The 25,703-nt window shown below is 42.2% G+C and overlaps 1 protein-coding gene across 1 annotated transcript in view; it reads left to right on the forward strand.

Moving 5' to 3' along the window:
- The first annotated feature begins 11,084 nt into the window (after positions 1-11,084).
- DUSP9 (dual specificity phosphatase 9) overlaps positions 11,085-25,703 on the forward strand; it is a 29,875-nt gene continuing 15,256 nt past the window's right edge. The window contains exons 1-2 of the mRNA XM_075835362.1: positions 11,085-11,446; positions 23,489-24,046. The gene's annotated coding sequence lies outside the window, so the exon portion shown is untranslated. The remainder of the gene's footprint in view (positions 11,447-23,488; positions 24,047-25,703) is intronic.

Below are 25,703 nucleotides of genomic sequence, written 5' to 3' on the forward strand. Positions count from 1 at the left end.
TGTAACAGATTTTGCATTGGGGCCTAGGAGCTGTTAGACATTACAAGTCACATTTCCAGCTTTGCAGTCAATCGATGCGCTTCATGAGTGTCAGGTGACCTTGAGACGTCCTTCGAGGTCAGGTATCAGAAGAGCCGGGAAGAGACCCACAGTCAGCAGAATCTTGTCAGGTCTCAGAGGACGCAGCACCATGACTTTATGATAAAACATGCAGAGCATCTCAGCGAGGGCCAGCAGGGCTCCCTCCACACAAATTATTATGTGCGACATTTTCTGGGGCTACCGAGGACCTGAGGAAAATGGAATAATGTGCAAAAATAGTAACCTGAGTCATCGTCCTCAATATAATGTAGACATGGATCTAACAGATGACATATGATATGGGAAGAAATATGTATCCTGATTGTTCTAGCAGGTTTTCCGAACCAGATGTGCAGCATAAGTCTCCTCCAAGATGGATTTATGTAACACCTGCAGTATCAGCTGACTGAAGACAGGGGGCAGTGTTGTTGCTGGTGCTTGGTTTTTCTTCTTCTTCACTGATTGGTTTAAATAGTAGAAGTCAGCAAAGTGTTTAGTGAAGCATGCTCCTGCAATAGAACTAAGAAGTTGGTAAAAAATTTATGGATACAGCGTTGCTTACTGATGAGCACATTTGTAGCTGAAAAATATATGTATTCTTATTATTTAAAGCGAGTCTGTCACCTTCCCTGACATGTTTTATTAAAAACTTGTATTCCCTATGAAATAACAATTCTGGAACATCTTTTCTTAGAACTCTGGATTGTGCCGTTCCTCTGTTATTCCTACTGGAAATGTATGAATAATTTGACAACTGGGTGTTACCATTGACCTTGTTAAAGAGCTGTATCCCTACACAGTCTGACATGGTCAGCACTGATTTGTATTGCTGCGGGAAGTTTCGTCTGGCCATTCATGAAATGTACATGTATACATGGGTGGGCCGAGTCTGTCAGAGAGGGAGCTGCTCTTAAGGTGGCTATATATTTAGATGGCTCTCGGCCTAACACCCATTCAGCCCACAGCTATTCCTCCCGCCCCCACCGTCATACACATGCACACTCGGACGAGCATGTATGTGTCATCAACGGGGAGATGGGAATAAGCTGCTGCCAAAAACTATGTTGAAATCGAGCAAGCCCGATCCTTCTTTTCCCAGACATCTGCCATTGGGGTAAAGTTGGAACACCCCCATACACATTACTGGTCCTTCTCAATGAATTAGAATATCATGAAAAAAATTATTTATTTCAGTAATTCAATTCAAAAAGTGAAACTCATATATTCTATAGATTCATTACACAGAGTGATCTATTTCCAGCATATATTCTTTTAATGTTGAAGATTGTGACTAACAGTTAATGAAAAACTAAAATTAGAATATTGGGTAAAGGTTGAAGATTGTAGACTCTTGGTGTGACACTCTAATCAGCTAATCAACGCAAAACACCTGCAAAGGTTTCCTAAGCCTTTAAATGGTCCAGCAGTCTGGTTCAGTAGGTTACACAATCATGGGGAAGATGCTGACATGCCAGTTGTCCAGAAGACAGTCATTGACACCTCCACAAGGAGGGGAAGCCACAAAAGGACATTGCTAAAGAAGCCGGCTGTCCACAGTGCTGTATCCAAGCATATTAATGGAAAGTTCAAAGGAAGGAAGAAGTGTGGAAGAAAAAGGTGCACAAGCAACAGGGATAACTGCAGCCTTGAAAGGATAGTCAAGAAAAGGCGATTCAGGAATCTGGGGGAGATTCACAAGGAGTGGACTGCGGCTGGAGTCAGTGCTTCAACAGCCACCACACATAGACGTATCCAGGACATGGGCTACAACTGTCGCATTCCTTGTGTCAAGCCACTCATGACCCAGAGACAACGTCAGAAGCATCTTACCTGGGCTAAGGAGAAAAAGGACTGGTCTGTTGCTCAGTGGTCCAAAGTCCTGTTTTATGAAAGTAAATTTTGCATTTCATTTGGAAATCTCAGTCCCAGAGTCTGGAGGAAGAGGGGAGAGGCGTCAATCCAAGTTACTTGCAGTCCAGTGTGAAGTTTCCACAGTCAGTGATGGTTTGGGGGCCGTGTCATCTGCTGGTGTTGGTCCACTGTGTTATATAAAGTCCAGAGTCAACACAGCCACCTACCAGGACATTTTAGAGCACTTCATGCTTCCCTCTGCTGACAAGCTTTATGGAGATGCTGATTTCATTTTCCAGCAGGACTTGGCACCTGCCCACACTGCCAAGAGTGCCAGTACCTGGTGTAATAACCACAGTATCACTGCGCTTGATTGGCCAGCAAACTCACCTGACCTAAACCCCATAGAGAATCTATGTAATATTGTCAAGAGGAAGATCAGAGACACCAGACCCAACTATGCAGACTAGCTCAAACCAACCTGGGCTTCCATAACAGCTCAGCAGTGCCACAGGCTGATCGCCTCCATGCCACGCCGCATTGATAACCCCTCAGCAGTGCCACAGGCTGATCGCCTCCATGCCATGCCAATTTTTGAAATTGGACTTATATAATATTACAGTTTTCTGAGACACTATATTTTGGGTTTTCATTAACTGTTACCATAATTTTCAACATTAGAAGAAAAAAATGCTGGAAATAGATCACTCTGTGTAATGACTCTATATAATATATGAGTTTTACTTTTTGAATTGAATTACTGAAATAAATTAACTTTTTGATGATATTCTAATTCATTGAGAAGGACCTGTAGATGGTCGGCCGGTCCAGCCGAATTCGGACGCCGTTCATCTAATGTGTATGGCCACCTATACTTCGGGGCTGTTGGCTCAGGCTAATAGAAGGGGGTCCCAAGCAGGTACACATGCCCTCAGCCTCGTGATCATATAGTCAAGGAATTTGTCAGTTATAATTTACGGTAGCAGACAATATGTTATATTTATTATAGTGTTTTATCTTATGACATATTATGTTTGATTCTTTTTTATCTATTTTATGACAACTTTTGGTCACCAGTCTGTTTTTCGTCATGCCTAGAAAATATTGTGTGCCCGCCATTGTCTTTAGCTTGTGCCAGGCATGTCTTTGTCTATTGTCCCATGGTCAGTCCTGCTGAGATTTCAGACAACTTCAACTTGTCCTGTTTGTCTCCTTTATCCTTGAACTCTGTTTTGAAAACATCCCATTCTTTGCGTCTTCCCCCTCTCCTCCGCCCTCTTATCTGTCCTCGCTGGAGGAAGGGGATTATAACCGAAGTGCACTTGGCCGGACGCAGGGCTGATAATACCAGGAAGCTCTTAATGGCTCCAGAACAAAAGCTTGTCTTTACTGTCCTGAATCAGCGCAGCAGATGGCTGCTGATATGAAATAGTCTTAGCGGGTGCCCGAGCGCTGCACACAAGTTGTGACACTACTAACTCTGTTGCGCAACGCAGCAAGATTGCGGACCTTGGAGCTTGAAGGACCTTCTCACTTTTAACCATGAGGTTGTTCTTTCTGTGGTGATCACGACTTACTATATATGTGATGATTGAGAGCGTTTCCACCAAGAGGTCCTTGAGTTGGTCTCTTCTGTCAAGTTGTTAGAAGTTCAAGTCTTCCAAATTCTATCTACTTCGGGGAAAGATGGTTGACAACCAACATAGTCTCTCACCAAGATTGTCAGCTGTGGTGTACATAACGGACCGGGGGGCCTATAGCAAAGATAAAAATTAGGCCCCTTTCAGATTCTGCTTGACACCGCCAGACTTCTAACCACCTGTGACAGGGGTCCTGGTGCCCCATCTTGTTTTCAGCAACTGTGGAGACCACATCCTTACGCCGCTTCTGACCATCCACTAAAAAGGGTGTGTGACGAATCTAGAATGGGCCCCTTTCCAGGGTCCCCATAGCAGCCACATGGGCTGCTGCTTGTATGGTACGTACAATATCGCCATTAGTGAATGACAATCTCTCATTCATTTTAATGGTTTTGTAGAATGGCCAAGAGGGCTTATAGGAGAGAAGAGACATCCATTCCAATGCCTGCCCAATAAGCACTTAGTGGACACAGTTTTGCCCACTTCATCATTAGGTATAAATGCAGTTCAGTATTATTAGGGAAGACAATTGAGATGGAGTTAGGGTAATGGGGCTCGAAGAACGTTATATAAAAATGTAGCATTTTGGATGGTGTTACCTTTGGAAGTGCTTTATAGCATTGTTGGCCTTACTCATGTCAGAGGCTTAGCTAGAGAGTGGCTCGTGAGGCATGTGTTCTGAGTGCTGAGTACCAGGGGGGCACCAACAAGCCACTCTGCTGTGACTATGGTATTAAGATACAGGGCTAGAGTAGGAAACTGAATTTTGGCTTTGGATGAAGGAAAGTCTAGCTACAGCTTTACTCATATTAACACTAACCTGGGTATTATTCACAGTCTGTGACCAGAACAGCGCCAATTATTAGTCACATTTCAGTTTTGGGCCATGCCACCTGTATGTTTCAGCTATGAAGGAGTTATCCCATTGGAGACGTATCAAGTCTTCTGACATGTCTGTTTTAGTAAGTAATTGTATTCTAGAGCATCTTTACTTAGAACTCTGTTGTGCCGATCCTCTGTTATTCCTCCTCGAAATGTATAAATTAATTGATAACTGGGTGTTAGCAGTTGGGGGGGGTGTCCCTACACCGACTGACCTTGTCCAATCAGTGCTGACAGAGTGAGGCTGTGGAGGGACACGGCCCTTTGACAAGGGTAATTGTAACACCCTGTTATCAATTTCTAGGAGGAATAATAGAGGAATGGCACAATGCAGAATTGTAAGAAAATGTGATTCAGAATTGTTATTTCATGGGGAATACAAGTATTTACTAAAATGACAGGTCTACTTTAACTTTATCTGTTACTTTTGTTGCAATGACATACGGGGACACAAGGGTTATTTTTGCTTACCACAGCTCCGGGCCTGTGGGTTCTAATTCAGACAGTTAGTATGTACTTCCATGTAGGTTTTCTCTGGGTGCTTCCGTTTCCACCCACACAAACATACTGGCAGGTTAATTACCATCTGACAAAATTGGCCTTAATGTGTATGTTTGTGACCGTGGTAGGAAAATTACAAAGCAAGCTGTACTCAGGCAAGAATAGAAGTAAATGAATGAACATTCTCTGTAGAGCGCTATGTGATATGCCTGTGATTTTCGATGTAGGATAATAATGGTTATTATTGTCAGCAAATTCTTCCCTATGGGCCGCCAGCTGCCATAGTTCAGACCAATACGTAACATGAGTATAACTGAAGATCTCGTTCGTCATAGTGCTAGTCATGTATGGGACTGCGGTTCCCTGGGCCCACCAGACCAGAGAAATTGGTTTTAAGGGTACACCCTCCATTCAGAACATGACAGATTATTGATAAGGTCTAATAGGTTATTTGTGAATCAACCCTTAAGAAATAGACCCGAGTGGCTCAGAAGTCAGCTCCATGTCAGTTTGTCTTGGGAAGGACCCCTGGCTCCCATTATTGTGTCAGAGTCTGGGCCCACTGGAGGGTCCGCTTTTCTCTAGTGGGCCAGTCCTACCCCATCTACCAGCAGCCTTTCAGTCATTCTTTTATAGGTTAGTAGATTAGGAACCTCAACTTCATTAGTTTAATAATAAAAGTGGCCTATTATCTGTAGATTTAAGGTGTAACTAAATCTTGGACCTACCAAAAAAAAACCCATCATGATCCAAGTTCTTTAGCCATTCATTGAACACCCAACACTTGTTTTCTCTTTTGATGACCAAGTTCAAAGACCTCCCTTTATTAGAGATATAGGAACATTAAAGAGCCAAATGTGGACAATCCTTTCTTGTTAGAAGGATCCCTGATGGTGAGCTGATAAGTGTCCTACAATCAGCAATAAAATACACGGGAACCTGGCAGCAAATATTTGATTCCGTTGCATTGCCACTGCAGGTAAAATGAAGAATTACACGGTTCCTGTTGAGATCAATGGGCTATCATGTTATGCATGGGCACGTCAGGTCCTCCAGATTGAGAGATGCTCTATGTAGCCGTTCTGGCTAATAGATGAGGCTCCTAAATGGGTTCTGAGATCACAATTCCCTTATAGGGTATTTAAAAGAGGGTTTTCAAAACCAGACAACCCCTTTAATGTTGAACTTTAATGATAGAGTCACTGCCAGACCTACTATTGCCTTCTGCCCCCGGACCCCCCCCCCCCCGAGTTTCTACACTTCCATCCTAAAGACAAACACTTGGTCTACATTGGATTGGATCCATCACGCACAGGTATGTCTGTACCTACATAGGGAAGAAACAGCAGTGCAGGAATGGAGTAGACCAAGTGGTGGAAGCAGGTAAGGTCTAGTAAGACCCCTTTAAATGCTAAATAGTGGCCCCTTGTTAATATTACTATAGTTATCTCCATCTTTTTGTAAAGGGGTTTAAACCCCACAGGATAAGCGATAAATGTGTGATCGCTGGGTCCTCCACCGATCACTAGTTCCTCCATGAGATCTTAGAATGGAGCGGTGGTCAATCATGTACTGTGCTGCTCCCTCCATAGTCTATGGGACTGAAGAAGACAGCCAAGTTCATCGCTCAACTGTTTCCGTCAGTCTCATAGACATCGAATGGAGCGACAGGTTGTATGCTTGACCACCGCTTAATTCAAGCTCATCCTCAAAGTGATTGTGCAGGGTGGAAAAACGGGGCCCCCATCTGTTCTAGTGGTCAATGGGGTCCCGGCGATCAGAGATCTGTTACCTATCCTGTGGATAAAGGTCAATTGTGGAAAATCCCCTTTAATGAAGTCTTGCTCAGTATACTGAAAGGGGTCTATGGGAGCTTGATCGAGCAGGAAACTATAACTTTAATATGTAATAGCCCCTTATGTGACTTCAAAATTATTTTCATATTCTAACCCAGGACCCCAGTGCTGCAAGCAGCAGCGCCAACCACTGGTCCTTGGTGATATTCCATCAATGTCTTTGAGGTAACCCCTTTAAGCCCCAGCAACAAGGCATGCTTGTCCTGATCTGTTGTGTTTGGTGATTTCATTGTGCAAGCATTATATGATTACAGGCCCGGTCATATTCACCTTTAAAGGTTGCCTGGGGACGCATTTTATCAAGTCACAGGAAATTGCAGGTTCTTAAGATACGGCTGGCCTCCGCACCTGGTGTGTCATGTGTATGAATTGCTTGTATTACGTCTTCAGGGTAGTGATGCCAATATTATGTTAGTGGACAAGTTATATTAGTTGTATGTCCGACCTACCTTTCCTATTTAAGCCCCACAAATATCATGCCCTTCTTCTAATCCTTAAAAAATTTCCTATTTGGCCGAAAACCGGTTCGACTTCCTCAAATTGTCCTGCAAAATCTTTGTCATTTCTCAGAATTTATAGAAACCGGCTCGCTACTACTCCTTTCATCAAGGCTGGCAAGAGGCCAATAATAAGGAATTAGCTCCTGACGCTTTTCAAAAGCCGTTTTCTTTTTTTCAGTCCTAAGATTAGAAAAGAAAATATCAAGATCTGTGTAAATAATTGTCTGGATCAGATACTGAAATTATTACTCAATACTCACTCAGTATTGTAAAGACTTTATTGTGTGATTCTATTTAGTGACTTTATTGTGGGAGACACATTGAGACAAAGGTACACCAGCTCACACATGTATTGCTTTTTTCCATTGCTGTAGTGTACAGAGGGAACCTTAAAGTGAATGTCTACAGTTAAACACCATGTTGTTGTTTTTTCCACCACTAGAGGGTGCTTACTGCACACTGTTTTATTGTTGTCTGCAGTGAGCTCCTAAGCTCCCCCTAATGGTAGCTGTAGGCATCAATAATTTTATAATGTTACTCTAAGGCTGTGTGAAGGGAAACAGGGGAATTGGAGCTTTGTAACAAAATAGAATAGATATTTGCCAAGTGAATATGTCATTAGACTATTAATAGACTCCAGAATACCGGGCAGGGGCGAGATGATGAGTAGGCAGTTACATAGGGCGCCTTTACGGGAGGCACAACTTGTGGATTATTTGGAAAAAAAAAATTCTGCTATTAAATGTCGTACCAATCAGTGTTTCTCTGTATAAATAAGAACTCTAGGGATCCTTAGGTCCCTGTGTGCAAGCAAAAACTGGAGGCATCCGATTGGCTGCAAATAACATCAACTTCATTTTTTCTAGGGTGGGTATGATAGGTATAATGACTATTAGTATCCGACTTTTCACTGCTGGAACACATATTAGTCCATATAAACAATATAACCTTATAAATCTCAGTTGTTTCCATGCATGAAATATAATGGTGTTTTCTAACAAATGTCTGACACATCATAAAAGCCAAATTGGTACCCCTGCTATGGGCCACTTTGTGTTAGAAGGCTGGCGCTCCACTTCTTCCTCTGCTTGCCCTAACATTATTAAAGCAGATACCTACATCCGCCACCTGGGGCAGCTCACTGCATTTAAACTTATACAGCACCCATTGTGGTTAGTTGTAGTATTCCATGCAATTAGCTCCCTCTAGTGGTGGCTACAGAATCTTAACATTTACCAAGTCAGAAAACTGAGCTGTTCTACACAGATGTATTAAGAAATTAATCAGAACAGGAATGGTGGATATTAAATTTATTAAAGGCCTAGTACATTTGACGGAGCTGACAGTAGGGCGTGCAGATCTTTCCGAGCTTTGCTATACTGCCTTGTAACTTTTTGTGTACCTCTAGCTGGGAATCCACACATGTCATCCATACTGGTTCTTTTTCTCTCTAATATGGCATATGATTTTCCCACAATGCTCTGCTTTATTTTTCAGTTAAATACTAGAGGAACCTATTATTTTTCCTTTTCATTTGCGTGCTATGTTTGTTTTTCATATGTTTTTTTGCAGTGCCGCATAGAGACCTTCCTTTGTTTTAGGATAATTCTGCCTTTTATCATTTAAATAGAATATTTCTAGTGCTGATGTGTAATCTGATTCAGAGAGCGTTGTACACACTGAGGTTACAATTGCCATTAACCCGGACAAAGTATTTTTGGAGGCAGACGGTGTGTAATTACTTGTTGGATCTGGATAGTTTAGATGACTTTAGTGGTCTTTACATCTGTGAATAATCTAGTGATTTGCTGCATGAAACAATACAAGGAGATGGATCTTCCTGGTTCAAGCTAAGGCTGAAGTCAATTTTAGACTTTTTATTGCTGAGGCGGTGGTGGTGGTGGGGGTTGTAGTCCTTTTGAGAATATATTTGTTAATTCAAAATTATCATCAAGATACTTGTCATAGAACTAAATATATTTATATGTAAAAGGGGCATGGGAAATTGAATGGGGCCCTTATAGCTGCTTGTTGTGCCCTTGCTGTATGCAACTTCAGTCTACCTAAGCATCACTTTTTGCATTATTTCTGTGCTGTGACATCACAATAAGCATTATCACTGTACTGTGACATCATTAGGTGTTTTTATTCCTGCATATGATGTCACTGTGTGCTTAGTAACATTGTTATGTGTGTTATTCCTGTGCTATATTATAGTATGAATTATTCTTGTGCTGTGACATTACTTTTTGCATTATCAGTGTACTGTTACATCACTATTTGTTGCACAATTCCTGTGTTATAACTTCACTGAAAATATTGTCCTTGTGACATCACTGTGTGAATTATCTCTGTACTGTGACATTTTTGTGTACATTACCCACTAATGTGATATCAGTGTGCGCATATTCTAACTGCTGTTACATCACTATGCTTATTATCCCACTACTGTGACATCACTGTGCACATTATCCCACTACTGTGGCATCACTGTGCACATTATTCCACTACTGTGACATCACTGTGCACATTATCCCTGTACTGTGACATCACTGTGCACATTATTCCACTACTGTGACATCACTGTGCACATTATTCCACTACTGTGACATCACTGTGCACATTATCCCACTACTGTGACATCACTGTGCACATTATTCCACCACTGCGACATCACTGTGCACATTATCCCACCACTGTGACATCACTGTGCACATTATCCCTGTACTGTGACATCACTGTGCTTATTATCCAACTACTGTGACATCACTGTGTACATTATCCCTGTACTGTGACATCACTGTGCTTATTATTCCACTACTATGACATCACTGTGCACATTCTCCCACTACTGTGACCATCACTGTGCACATTATCCCACCACTGTGACATCACTGTGCACATTATCCCACTACTGTGACATCACTGTGCACATTATCACTGTACTGTGACATCACTGTGCACATTATCACTGTATTGTGACATCACTGTGCACATTATCACTGTACTGTGACATCACTGTGTACATTATCCCACTACTGTGACATCTCTGTGCACATTATCCCTGTACTGTGACATCAGTGTGCACATTATCCCTGTAGGGTGACATCACTGTGCACATTATCCCTGTAATGTGACATCACTGTGCACATTATCCCTGAACTGTGACATCACTGTGCACATTATCCCTGTAATGTGACATCACTGTGTACATTATCCTTGTACTGACATCACTGTGCACATTATCCCACTACTGTGACATCACTGTGCACATTATCCTATTATTCTGTGTATTATCTCTATGTTGTGACATCACTGTGTGGATTATCCCTGTGCATTAGGGAAAGACACAATGCACAGACTAGAATGCAAAATAATTATAGGCTTTACATGGTAGACTATGGTCACATGTTAACAACCAAACACGGCCAATTGTCTCCTTCTTCTTCCAAAAATGAATAACCAATAGGGTCCACCAGAATCCACAAACACCAGATTACTGTCAGATGCTGCTGACAATGAGGAAAGTGCAGGTTCATTCTCTATAGAAAAACCTAATTTTGTAATGGAATCACTCAATGCGCTATATATATTATTTTTTTTAACTGCAAAAGCTTGATTGGCACATATATCCTGCCTACCCAGAAGGCCCCAGCAGGAATGCATGAGTTAATTCTGTCTCATTCCTGAAGATGATCATTACACAGGCTCAGTCGTGAAAATGACTCAGAAATCCCCAGGCCCCCACTTTCCTGCGTAACCTGACATCAACCCAGGCCTCTGGTACTATCAAACCCCTCCCCGAATCCCTGATCAGCCAGTATGGAGCAGCAGGCCGGGCTTCAGGTTGTACACAGCTTGCACGTGTACTGGGAGGAGGATACTGGGGACTGATGGAAGGAAAAGCGGAGGGAGGGACAGGGGCTTGCTTCTTTTTTTTTTTTTTGTAAGAGGAAACACAGCAGCCAAGCTGTGCTGGAAATCATTAAAAGTCTTGCTTGCCTGCCAGCGTGCAAAGACAAGAGGGGAAAGACCAAGGCAGGTTCTCTCTCCCTTTTCTGGTCATCCTAAACCTTCCTTGCATGTACCAGGACAACCGGAATCAAGAGTGGACTTTATCGCCCCAGCCTGCCAGGTAAGACATTGCCATACTGGGGCTCACTGTCTGCATCTGGAGTGGGCGGTAGGGCTCAGGGGAACTGTAAGGAAGTCCTCCTTCGCTGGAAGGGTGGAGGATTTGTGGAAACAGCACGGCTAGGGGGAGGCGAGCGCAGCAAAGGAATGGAGAAGGATGTACAGATGTAGCCTGGTTTACTAAAGCGATGGATGGAAGTATACAAAAAATCAAGAAAATCCTAAGACACTCAACGACTAAAAGTCCCTACGTACCCATTCATATATTCTGATGGGGGGGTGTTAGTAGATTGGAGTTCTAGAAGAGAAGTAGCTTTGACCATCACGCCATAAGTTATTACAGTAGGTATTGAGAACGTGCCACCCAAAACCTGGTGCCATGGGACGTAACACAGATAAATTGCCACAATACCCGTTAAGGATATGGCATGAATATTTTCCACTCTTCGGCCGACCGAAACTTGTTCTTTAATATTTTTCCAGTTAATTCATAGCAGACACGGTATGACAGAACAAGAGGCAGGGGTTTTATTGGGCAATGTTTGTCAACAGTACATTTCGTAGTACCAAATGGGTTTTGTAAGCACAAAATACATGAACTGAATCGGGTTATACACAGTGTAGGAGTTCTTGGCTGCTCTTAGTCCCTCTACCGGCATCCAGGAACCCTCAATAAACCTTAAAGCACAACATGGAAGACTTAATTAGGGTTATTTTTTTGGCCAGGAAGGATTGTCGGAGACCTCATAGAAATTAGTTGTTATTTGTCAATGTGGGTGTTTGGGAAAACATAATGTTGTTCAGGGTAAATAATTAAAATTAGTAGAGGAATCCAAAGGAAATGATGATAATATGTATGAAGGACAGACTCAATATTTCCCCGCGATTGCCATGAGGTTAAAATTAGTTCCATAAATGCTGTGGTGATTATACGTTCCCGGATCTGTCATATGCCTGGAAATGTTTACCATAAAAGTCGAAGGATAATAAGGCTTTTCTATGACGGGTATCAAGAGCTTTCAGCAGAATTAATCTCTTTGGTAAAATGATTTTGCCTTCATAGCTATTCTATTTCCAGTGTTGTAGTTTCCCTATTCAACGTCAGAACTTATCCTAGGAGCCGGGTGGTCAATGATTACTGGAAACCAACTTTTTTGGAGTCATCATAATTGATGGCAATGGATACACATCTCTCGAATGTGACTACCAGTTATTTTTGAGGTATACAAAGGTCGACACTAAATATATTGACTATAGTTATGGCCATAGAGCGGAAGGGTTGGAAGCCCCACACTTACCCTTTCTCCTTTCTTTCCCCTTATTCTTTCCCATCTCTCTCCTGCTTCCCTCTGCTTTTCCCCCCTCTCCCCAGTACGGAGGCGATCAGCACATTTTCCATGCTCTGTAAAGCTTTTGATTCACAAGTAGGGATGTAACAGCTTCACGCAGATTCCTGCCCAGTCTCTGCTTCCAGGCTGATGTTATAAAGGAGACTTTGTGCCGGGATGTGATGCCGTGGTGAAACCACTAAATGGAATTTTAGGGGGGATAGCCCGGAGGGTGATTGACTTCAGAGAATTCCATAGAGGGAGCCACATTATAGACTAGACCCCTATAAATAGGATATGTTATCATATTTTTAAGACCAAGATCACAGGCCATGCTCTGTTACAAAAGACGAATGTAACCTCATTGGAGTACGGGTTGGTTTGTCCTTCCCTCATTCTTAAATGTCTCGTGAATTCTTCAATGTCTCTTCTTGTTATGGTGGCGTTTTAAAGACATATTACACACTGCAAGTATTGTGCTGTCTACCAGAACTTCCTCTTATTCTCCGGGAATTCCCAGTCCAAATAATTTGGATGGGTCTTGTTTCCAGTTTACTAAGTGGTTACCAAAGCAACTCTTTGCTAAAAAATAATACTCTTCATACATAGTGAATATGCTAAAAGAGTGTTTCCACTTTTGGAAAACGTCCTCCCTGAAATTACTTTCCCATACGTTTAATTCATATGGGAGGTGTGGGGGAGGAAGTTGCTGTGAAAGAAATATCTATGGTTGGTGGCTGGCTTCACGAATGGTACTGATTCCTGATTCTATTTAAGGAGACCCAGCAAGTAGGGAGGCTTAAAGGCAATGCTCCTTTGGAAAAGTATGCAAAATAGCTCTACTCCAGAAGCAGAAGAACTTTAAATTGGTGGCTATAGAAAACGAATGGGGGTATTTCAGTGTATTGGCTATGAATGAAGGCATTTTAACTTAGAATAGGGTGGTCAAGCCCCTTAAATGGCTTCTCCGCTTTGGACAATCTCTACTTGTTATGCCTTGACAATAAGCTGATCACAAATTGTCCTCCTGCCTGGACCCTCATTGATCAGCTGTAATCTGTCTGGAAACCTGGCAGTAAGTGTTCAATTTCCCTACAGCACCACCACAGGGGAAATTAAGCATTACACAGTGCCTATATATATCAATGAGTTGTCTGTGTAATGCAGAACAGGACAGGTCCTCCAGAGCGAGAGACGCTCTTTGTAACTGCTCTCCGTTCTGGCCTAGAGATGAGGATCCTGACAGAAGGCCACCTACTATTAACTTAGAATTCCCTCATTAGGGATATAAACCTGGGGTTTCTAAACTGGAAAACCCCTTTAAGTAGTCTATGACATAACATAAACCTACTTCCCATACATATATCACTATACAAAATTAAACCTGTTCATAAACTGTTCCCTCCCTTACCATAGGGGTCCCTTGTTTGTCTTTATAGTCCACTATAACTTATATTATACAGAACATATTCTTCCAAGAATCGCTATCAAGTCCTTGATTTGTCTTCTTCTTTCAACCATTAGGGCTGCCCACCATTACAGCTCCTACAGATCTTATGGTGATAATTTCTCAGTTCCCATATTTCTGCATGATTAGATAGATTTGCCATTCAGACATTTAGAAAATCTGGGTAACACCCCTGTGTGAGCTGTAATGACGCCCATATTAGTTGCCATCCAGCTTTTCGAGAAGCCAATACCTTCGAAACGTTCTTAAAGTTAAAAAAAAAGTTGCCTACTAAATTAGTTATACTCCACCAAGAGCAGTAAAGTATAGCCACGGGCAAAATTAAATTATGGCCTGCAAGACAGTGGATGTCATTTTCTTGTTTCTCTTTGTATTCATCTTCAGTGACAACCGGAAATGTTTTTGTGAATGCCACCCAGATGTTTCTCATTAATTAGGACTAGTACTAGTAATGCCAAGTGTGGCGGTCCCAGTCCTAAATTATTGCATGATCTTTCTTTTGGACAATCACCCATGAAAGTTATCTCCGATCTATTTGGGCTAGAATCACCCAAGCATATCTACAATTCTTGACTTGTATTTTAGTAAACTGGGGAAAATGAGACCTCCTCTTGATGACTAGAAGGCTTTATAATCATGGGCAGTAGTTTCACCAGCTATTAAAATGGTTGTCTACTCAATACCTTACTCAGAACTCTACTTTATAAGGGTCTATTCAAACTGGACTCAAAGTGGACGTCAGAGGATTTCCCGACATATACCTCTGATGGAAGCCTTTGACGAATGCCAATGTATAGGTATACAGAGGCTTACATCGCCGCCAATAGGCTTCCATGTTACAAAAAAAAGCATCCTACACAATTAAAGGGGTTTCCTCATGATGAAAACCCTTTTTCAGATTAAAGCCAACTGATCACCATAGGTCCAGCTTCAGAGACCTCCGTGATCAGCTGTTATTGATAGGGATAGCTATGGCCAGCCGCACTTTGTATGTAGTGTTACATGACTGCCATTAAAATAAATGGCTGGCCGACATGGATGGACTGAGTCCGCTAGATCAACAGCTGCTCGTTGTTAGTTGCCCTCCGCTCTGGCTCATAGAAGAGGTTCACAAGTGGGGGACCCCAATCTGTCATGTCCTTATGCTCTGATAGGGCATATGGAAAAGAGTTGTCTTCATGAGACAACACCCTTACAGAGGACCTGTCATCTCTCCTGACATGTCTATTTTAGTAAATATTTGTATTCCCCATGAAATGACAATCCTGGTACAATTTTTCTTAGAACTCTGTGTTGTGCCGTTCCTCTGTTATTCCTCCTAGAAATTTATAAATAAATTAACAACTGGGTGTTACCATTCCACTAGTCGAAGGGGCGTGTCTCTACAGTCTCACTCTGTCAGCACTGATAGGACATCATCAGTCTCTGCAGGGACACACCCCCAAATGGTAACACCCAGTTGTCAATTTATTCATACATTTCTATGAGTAATAACAGAGGAACAGCAGCAGAACATAGCGTTCTATTAATTGTTATTTAATGGGGAATACAGGTATTTAATAAAAAATACATGTCAGGAGAGGTGACAGGTCCTCTTTAAAGTAAATAAGGATTTCACCATGGTAAAAAGTTTTGAAATTAATACTAGAAGTTAATATGAAGGGATGTGTCTAGATGTCCAACCCTTTTACGTTCCTGTAATAACTTTGATTTATTTACTGGAGAGTCCAAAGGAACTTATTCAGGTGCAGGAAGAATGTACAGATGTTATCCGAATGGTGCCCTAGCTGGAATCAAACCCATGACCTCTGGCTACAGGGATGACTCTGGTTCCTTGCAACCCATATACACACATTTGCTTTAGGTGAATCTATTGCTCACCTTTAAGGGGAAATACCATTAGCAAAGAAACTGTACTATAAATTCTAATAAGCAGTTTTATGGAATATCACCCCAAAAAAATATAAAAAATATCAAAAAAGCTAAAATATAATAAGAATTGTTCAAAACGATAATTTAGCAAAAAGAGAAATCAACCCCTCAATGGTTAAAGAAATACATCTGTTTACTATAGAAATTGGAACCTGGTCTGTGTTTCCGCAACTGTGTCTTCATGAGGCTCTCAGCTGCTTGAGGAATCAGGGACATCCCTAAAACAAACATCACATACAGGGGCTGAGATTTACTTTTCACTGGCAACTCTAACTGTAAACAGGAGAATTTTTTAGAAGTCGTCTAAAATGTAAGTCAGTTGAAATTACTGCTGGTTTAATGTCACTTCAGCATTTTTATCTCATACATTTTTTAAGTTTCCTTAAAACGAATCTCCAGAAAAGAAAAACTGGACTGTGCTGTCCGAGCTACCATTGTCAGCCATATTAGCTCTCCTGCGATTGCTTTTTCTGTCAGCTGGTCACCCATAGGATCCTTCTTCTGAGGCTTGCACTGTATGAGGGTTCTGTGAATGGCACTCAATGAAGATTCTGTAGTTGGCACTGTATGGATGTTCTGTGGTTGGCATTATATCAGAGTTTTATGTTTGGCAGTGTATGGAGGTTCTGTGGCTGGCACTGTATGGAGGTTCTGTGGTTGGCACTGTAGGGGGGGGGTCTGTGGTTGGCACTAAATGAGGGGTCTGTGGTTGGCACTGCATGGAGGTTCTGTGGTTGGCACTGTATGGAGAGTCTGTGGTTTGCACTGTATGGAGGTTCCGTGGTTGGCCCTGTATGGATGTTCTCTGGTTGGCATTATATCAGTGTTTTGTGGTTGTCAGTGTGTTGGGGTTCTGTGGTTGGCACTGTTTGAAGGTTCTGTGATTGGCACTGTTTGAAGGTTCTGTTGTTGGCACTGTATGGACTTTCTGTGGTTGGCACTGTATGGAGGTTCTGTGGTTGGCACTGTATGGAGGTTCTGTGGTTGGCACTGTATGGAGGTTCTGTGGTTGGCACTGTATGGAGGTTCTGTGGTTGGCACTGTATGGAGGTTCTGTGGTTGGCACTGTATGAGGGTTCTGAGGTTTACACTTTATAGCAGCTCTGTTACTGGCACTATATGGGTTTTTTCTGACTGCCACGCTATGGGGCACTGCAAATCATTACTTTTTGCCCCTGTGGCCAAATAATCTTCCAGGACCGGTGGTATATAGCACAGTAAAGTTGATCCTGAAATGAGGACAAAACCTCTTGCTTTAGGCAATTGTAAAGAAGGGAAGGGAAGGCAATACTGTACTTTTTCGACTTTTAATGGAGGAATTTTGAATATTTTCCTTTCACCAATTAATGGGATCACTAAAATTACACAAAATGTAATGTATTAAAAAATATCATACACCCAGACAGGACCCTTTTGCTTTAAACCTTTGCACATACACATGTATTTTTGACTGTCTTTCCAGCACTCGTACGTTGTTTATGAGTACGTTATTGCTCTCTGTTTTCATCCAATTAAAAACAAAAATCCCCTGCATGAACATGACATAACATTCTGTCTGCCTACAAATATGACTATGAGGAGCTTACTGTATACTGTTTTACTATGGAGTTCTAGGTATAAACAGTCTGCAGTAAGCTCCTAAGGTCCCCCTAGTGGTGGCTGCAGGCAGAACTAATTATATCACTTTAATAACAGGAGAAAGATAATGTGACGTCCAACAAATGCTACATATGGTGGATTTGCTGTTCAGGACATCAGTTTTGACCAACTTACTCACTTTTCTCAAGTATTTTTTCCCAAAGAACATAATGAGGGATTTTTGGCAGTGGGTTGTAAACAGTTTTTACCCAAATAGAATTTATATATATAATTTCCCCCGCTGACCTTCCTCTGCAACTTATCCTGCCTTATAGCATCTTATTAACACCCTTCAGACTTGCCAAAATTCACCTCATTTATATAATCCGTTACCTCCCTCCCTCAATCCCAAAAATTTAATTGCGGAGCAAATATAAAAAATTCCACTATAAAGAAAAATTATGTAAATGAATAATACCATAGTGGATATAAATAATAGTGCCATCCAGTGCCTAAAATAAGTCTACAAACTGTCACAGCCACGGGAGCATTTCTCAGAAGTAAATGAGACATCTCGGACCCTTCTCATCCCCGATCTATGTGCCGTTGGCACATAGGGGTCCATTGGCTCCTTTTTCTTTAAGAGAAGTGAGGAGTTGATGTGATGTACGGAAGGTTCGAAATTCTTCCTACACAAAAAGTTGGCCAATTGTTGAGCTTTGCTATAAATATCCCATGGTCTGATCATGCTGGAACACTTTTCTAAATCTTATTGTGCTCATAGTTTCCTTCAGGCACCGGGATAATTGATACTGCTCTCACAGCATTAAGGCGTAGCGTCATCACAGCGCTGCACAGGCATTAAATGTAATTGTTTCCCGTCTTACCCGGGCATGGTATCTGTTTTTTTTGCAGTTGTGGCCTGGGGCATCACATCTGTCTTTATATCTTGAGTTCCTTGTTTTCTCTGGCATCATGGGAGTTAACTGAACATGGGGCTGGTGGGTAGCCGTGTGCCCAGCATGTTCTGGCATGCTCAGGTAGTAAACTCCTGCCTCACCTCAAACCATCTCAGCACCCGAAACGAGCCACTACACGTTTTCCCTGCCAATTCCTTTTTTTTTAAGGCCAACTCTTGGAAACGAGACACGGACTGTTCCAGGAACCTGCAATTACACATCCAGGAAAGAGAGGAGTGATGGCGGGCATGTTCCAGGGCTTCTTCCCTTGGAGCAATACACATGAGCTCCATTAACCCCATCGCTGCCATGATTGAGCGTCAATGCTTATGCCAGGGATGTACTTCAGCTTGATTTTCTAGAATGGTTTTAACCATTGCTTGCACAGATATTTCTAACGGGGTAGCGGTGGAGAAGCAGTTAATGCCCCCAACTGGAGGACCCCTGATAGAAGTGCCATTGTTGGTAAAAAAAAAGAGGCTTGCAGCTGCAGGCACAGTGTGGCGCTGGGTCACGAGTTGGTATGGGTACGAACAGAGAAAACTCACAAGATTAGCAACACGCAATGATGTGATTCTGCTGCTAATGTCGATGCCATCCAGTACCAGCCTTGGCAGAGTTTTAAACTCTTCGTATTAAATGAGCACGTTTTATACATAGATCTTCTGATCCTAAACAAACATATGTATATACTGTAGATGTAGCAGAGCTGAGATCCTGATATACATACGTGTGGATTATAGTAAAGTGCTGTATTGATTTCTTAATTGTAAGTAACTTGTAAATGTTTTCTCCGGCCCATCAGAATGTGGCCCCTGGGACCGCGGGATTAGTGGCGTTTTGTAGCTTCTGTTAAACCGTAAGGATCACTGCTGCATTAAAACATCTTGTTTGTGATCCCTGGAGTGAATGGTGTGAGCTACGTAATGTACTATCTCCGTTCCGGGTGATACAGATATGATCGTCTCTCAGGGGGACATCATTCACTAATGTCCATAGTGTCCAACATTAAGGGGAAGACTCCAGTCAGGTCAGTAATGGTCTAAATGGCTTTTTAGGAGCCGTCAATTTTTCCAGGTTTAGAAAACTCAACTCAAATATATATAATAAGCCTGAGGCCCCAGTATGCAAATAAGGAGCGAGCGGAATACGGAATATTGACACCTTTCATCAAAGCCACCATGTTAATCATATTAGTCCGTATGAAGGTGGACGGTAAAGTGGCTTCTGGACACCTTAGTTTGACGCTTATCTCCAACCAACATATTCAATTGAACTGCTTCTTGAAAGCAGAAGCTTGAGGGTGTCTAAAATCCCTTCTTATGCATTAAATCACCAACCGATCCTATTGAAAGTTTGTATGGGCAATGTAACTCAAGCCGCAGTATCTAATGCTATTTAGATAATACTTTCTCAGAACAGGCAAGTCCCCCGCACGGGGAAGCTAGATGCATATGTATTTTTAATGCTCTCATTGACTTTAAAGGGAACTTATATATATATACAGGTATATATATATATATATATATATATATATATATATATATATACACAGTGAGCACCCCCTAGGGGGTGGCAGCCTTAAAGAGGACCTGTAACCTCTCCAGACATGTCTGTTTTAGTAAATAGTTGTATTCCATATGAAAGAACAATTCTGGAGCATATTTTTTTTAGAACTCTATGTTGTGTTGTTCCTCTGTTATTCCTCCTAGAAATGTATGAATAAATTGACAACTGAGTGATACCAGTTGGGGGTGTTTCCCTTCACAGACTGACGATGTCCAATCAGTAAGACCCAGTTGTCAATTTATGCATACATTTCTCTGAGAAATAACAGAGGAATCATATAACACAGAGCTATAAGAAAATATGTCCCAGAATTGTTATTTCATGGTGAATATATGTATTAACTAAAATAGACATGTCAGGAGAGGTGACAGGTCCACTTTAAATGGAGACACTTTGGCTGTGTTTAAAGGGGCATACCCTGTACTTTTTAGGCAAGCCACTTTTTAAGTCTCCCTGAAAATGATTCTCAAAAGTGTTGCCCCAAATAAAAAGACGAGTATCCACTGAAAGGAGCAGCGCCAAAGCTTAAAGGGGTATTCCATCCTTTAGCATTTTACACTGATCCACTGTATAGGTGAAAAATGCTGGATTGGTAGGAGTCCTCTCGCTGGGACCCCTTCTGGTCATCAGTATGGGGGACCTTGGTCTCCTGTTTGCCCTGCCACAAGACGGCAGCTAGGCGTTGGAATGGAGTGGAGGCTGGTCCATTCAAAGTCTATGAGGCTGACATAAACAGCCGAGGGGTGGGACTCCCACCAATCTAGCATTAAGCAACTCCTTTAAGATGTCCCCCACCATCTGCTGAATGTCGCCCCTGACTCTAGCAGTAAAGGTTTTTAGTATTTATTAATAGATCTTTGCATAGGATTGGCTTCTGGAAAACTATTAATGAATTATGAGTGTTTTTGGTGGATGATCAAGCACTTGTGGATTAAGCAACATTAATCCGTTACTGCTGGAATCACTGGGTGTGCGGCATCGATGCAACAATATCGCCTTGTAAGACTGGGAAGATACCTTGTCATGAATATGCCCTACCAAATCATCCAGATGACGATGAATGACATCTGAACAAGAGAGTAGGTTTGGAAGAAATTTGGGAGACAATTACAGGGAATTTCAATTTAAATCGATTTAATATCCTAGCGTTTTGCGTATACAGCTCCAATGCAGATCTATGTGTATCCATGATTATACATTACAAACCAACCCTGTGTAATCCGAAACTGCAGTTATACTCCCTTCCATCTGTCCCCTACTTCTTGGTAACCTATATTGTTAGTAGGGGATAGATGGAACGATACGGCAGGATCAGACTACACACATATGGTTTGTTTGTAGTCTGTAACCAGGGAGACACATAGGTTTGCGTAGAAGCTGCAGACACAAAATGGTGGATGCAGAGTCGTACATAGATTAGGAAATCATCAGTGACAAACATTCAGTGACGGGACACCTGGAAGGGGAAAATGCTATTTTCCACCCTGTATATCTTGCAGTATAGAAAGGAAGACCAGCGATACAATTCACCCTATCAGGGTGTATTCTTCTTACCTACAAGTGATGGGGCAGTTTGGCCATTAGTTTCCTATATGTGCATCTACTCTGGCATTTAGGACCAGGAGAGATCGAATTTCTTCATTATATAGATGCAAATAAGATATTTACCAGTCCTGTACGTTTCCTGGAAAGTCCTTATGTCCCTATTCATAGAAATATAATAGAGCCCTCGTACATTACCTACTCCATGGGCCCTCGTGTAAATCAATATTCTTTTATGTAGCGCATCTCGCCTACTCTACTGCTACTATTTTTGGTATTTAAAGAGCCTAGTCCCCCTGAAAGCCGAACACAAAAATATAATGCTACATTCACATCTGGAGAATAGGTATACTATAATAAAATGGTTCTATACAAATGATAAAAGTTTTTCCACAGTAACCTGTGGATTTATTTTCATGTAGACAGATTTTTTTTCTTTCAGCCCTCTAGGAAAGCTGGGTTACAAACTTTGTCAGAGCTTAAAGGAATATATGTCATTATTACCTGATAGGCAGGGGACCGTGTCGGGAGAAAAAGGTTCCACTTGTTGCACAGGCTTCAATTGAGAGGTGTCAGCGATTGTGTGTGGCTTTCTCCATTGCAGCTACATGCTTGGTTTTTCCCTTTCCCCCATAGATTTTCATGGAGAGAGCCAAGTGTTACGCTTTACTGACTGCAAGCAGGGATCTTGAAAATGGAGGAGTTGAAACACAAAGCATTTCAGAAAGTTGCATAAGGAGAGAATGACTTCTTTGAATTTTTTCGATTTTGAAGGAAATTCTCCTTAAGACGTTTTAATGCCACAATTTTTGATGAGAGAAAACATAAACAGAAAAGGATTCACACGTTTCATGCTGCGGAATAAGTGATAATAAAACCAGAATCGACATGTAAAGGAAACTAAAAATACATCATAGTTATAAATAGCTCAGTGTAATAGTCAACGCCAGGCGTGCAGCACATTTATCCGGTACTTTCTGGTTGTTTGCTGGTTGACGGTGCAAAAATTTATGGGATTTTTAGGTTTTAAGGTAGGTCATGATGGGACAAGTAGATGCTAGCGCTCTATAGTGATCACCAAGTGGGTACAAGGAGTGCGTAGGCCTAGTACCTGATGGGGTCTATTGGCCGAATACCACACAGGAGAACACCAGTACGATAAATGGCACATAATGGTTGGACGACTCTTGTACATGTTTTGCACTGGGGCACAGGAGCTTCAAGTTATTCCTCTGAGTGGGTAGATACCATTGAGACAACACATGCGAGACCTGTAAACTTTTCCTTACGGGTGAACTTGCCCTCCTTCTCTATGAAGCCTGTGACATTAGAAGAAGCCTAACAGTAATGTCTGCCATGTATAAGATAGTAAGAGGGAGGATGTAAACAAGCGGTGGACCCTCCGGCCCTGGGGTAAGAGAGAAGCCTGATTTTGATTTTGGCAGTGAGGTCTTCTCCTCTATGGTTAGCCCTGATGAAGGAGCTTTCTCAGCACATGGAACGATTGAGTCACTTCCTCTAAAAGCATGTAAACATGCCCAGGGCACCGGAGGAAATTAGGGGGATGGATGAATTTCCAGGAAAATGGTCAGTAGATCCTCTCCGTTTGGTTTTCAAAAATTCCTCACAGTCTTACCAACTCACTCTGCCCATTTCTGTTTTTGCAGATCTCAAAAAACTTCAACGTGTGGCCCTGTGAAGTGACAGATTGGACCATTCAACACTGGACTCAAGAGGAACAAGAGGAAAAGACGTGTTATCTGACGTTCCACACTGGAAGACACCTGGATGCCTTCTCGCCAAAGACGCATGATAAAGAGGAAGGCCGCTGTGGTATCCGAGTTGCAGCTTGGCATGTCTTGTGGCTTTGGATAGCCTGCAGAAGACACCTGTCGACCATTCCTTTTGGGAGGACACATCCAGAATTTATTCCATGAGGGAAATGCCTGGTACTACTGACCACGCAAAAAGAAATAGGACAGAAAGAGAAACCAGAGCTCTATTTTATGAATGAGGAGAAGGGGCATTGATCGTAAAGAATCCCATAGATGGGCTTTCAGTTGGCATATTGACATTAATGAGCTGGATTAATAATCTGCCACAATTACTTGGATACTCTTAATCTCATAATGATTGCCTGGAGGCCTTTGACCTTTTTCTTGTTTTGCATTGTAAGAATAATTCTTCCTTGAAGAACCTCAAAACAAGGGGAATACATGAGAAAGGTGAGTGTGAACCTTCACACTGTGGAGATATGGAGGTGCCAAGTAAGCAGACTTCCTACTAAAGGGGTTGTACTAGATTACAGAGAAGGGTCACATTTTTTGCCCACTAATAGCGCCACTCTTGTCTATAGGTTCTCTCTGGTACTGCAGTTTAGCTTTATTCAAGTAAATGAAATACCAGGCACAGCCCTTGGACAGGAGGGGCTCTGTTTCTGGGGGAAATAGAACCATGAGATAACTCTTTCACTCCTATGTTTTTGGCCGTTTCAGATGGGTGTAATACGGCTGCTTTTTATGCAACCGTATTATGGGCACGGCACCCGGACTTCCTGCAGGTCATGAGATCCGGAGTAGAGCCCCATAGGCTTCTATTGTGGTCTAACTCTGGTCTGAAAGCAGATTAGAGATCAGGGATGATGGATTAAAATTATGCTTGTAGACTGTGAAATGTGATTTGGTATCAGTGACCAAACGTTTATTTACCAACCTAGGGCAAAGATTTAGATTGCTGCCATAGCCCTATATCTAAATACCCAGACCAAAGCAGATGGGCTGCTTGGGCCCCCTCTGAAACTCAGCACCCCAGGTGAATACCCGTCTCTCCTCATAGATACGCTACACCCCTGTACCAGCTAAGTATGTGCCAGATGTACCTACAACGGACTGTCATCCATGGACAAACAACCAACCAAAGGTCCATTTTTGTGGAATGAATTACTGACTACGACAACTTTACGTCTTCATTTCAATAAACTTTATTTATACAATACCAGAAAGCCCCATTAAATAGTGGCTTCTCCTACGGGCTGCGAGCATAGGCCTTGGGTGCTGAGTGCCAGGGGAAGCGCCAACAAACCACTCTGCCTTGCACAGGGTATTTCGATACAGGGCAACGGCAGAACTGAATCTATGTAAGGAATATCTAAGCTTTCATCTCTACTGAAATTTTCTGCCCATCTGACAGACGTGCGATAAATTTATTTTCCATGACTATAGAGTATAAAACCTGATGCTGACATAAAGTGTAGGAGTTGCCGTAGGTAAAAAATGACAACTGAACTCTAATTGATATTGCTTGCACGAGTTTTCATAGATGAGACCCAATTTGAATGATAGCTGCCATGCTGTAGTCTCAGTCTAGTGACATAAATCTATGGATCTTAATGATGTTTTATTTAAAGGGAATTTTCACCCAAAATGTAAAAATGGCCATAAATGAGTAAATCAGAAGTTAAAGCAATAGACAAAGTTTGGAAAAGATGACACGACCGGGTCGTTCCCGAGCCCGAGTGTCGGCTGGTAAAATCGGCCATTTTGCCCGGCCGGTTTGCATAAAGTTATGCATCCGGGCCGGGCAGATCCGGACAGTGACATCAGCGGCAGCTCCTGAAGGGGAATCCCCATGTGTTCGGGGATTCCGCTTCAGGAGTTTCCCCTGATGTCACTGCCCAGATATGGACAGAGACATCAAGCGCTCTGTCCAAGAGCGGAATCCCCGAAAACACGGGGATTCCGCTCCTTCAAGGAGCTAAAGTGCGGCTAGCACATAGCAGAGCGGGGAGATACCTCCCTGCTCTGCTAAAGTGGCGTCGCTACAGTACTAGCAGCCGCAGCAGCTGCTGCTGCTACTACTACTAGCGGCGCCATCGAAGGTGTC

This window comes from Rhinoderma darwinii, chromosome 8 (genome assembly GCF_050947455.1).
Source record: "Rhinoderma darwinii isolate aRhiDar2 chromosome 8, aRhiDar2.hap1, whole genome shotgun sequence".
In the NCBI taxonomy this organism is placed as follows: domain Eukaryota; kingdom Metazoa; phylum Chordata; class Amphibia; order Anura; family Rhinodermatidae; genus Rhinoderma; species Rhinoderma darwinii.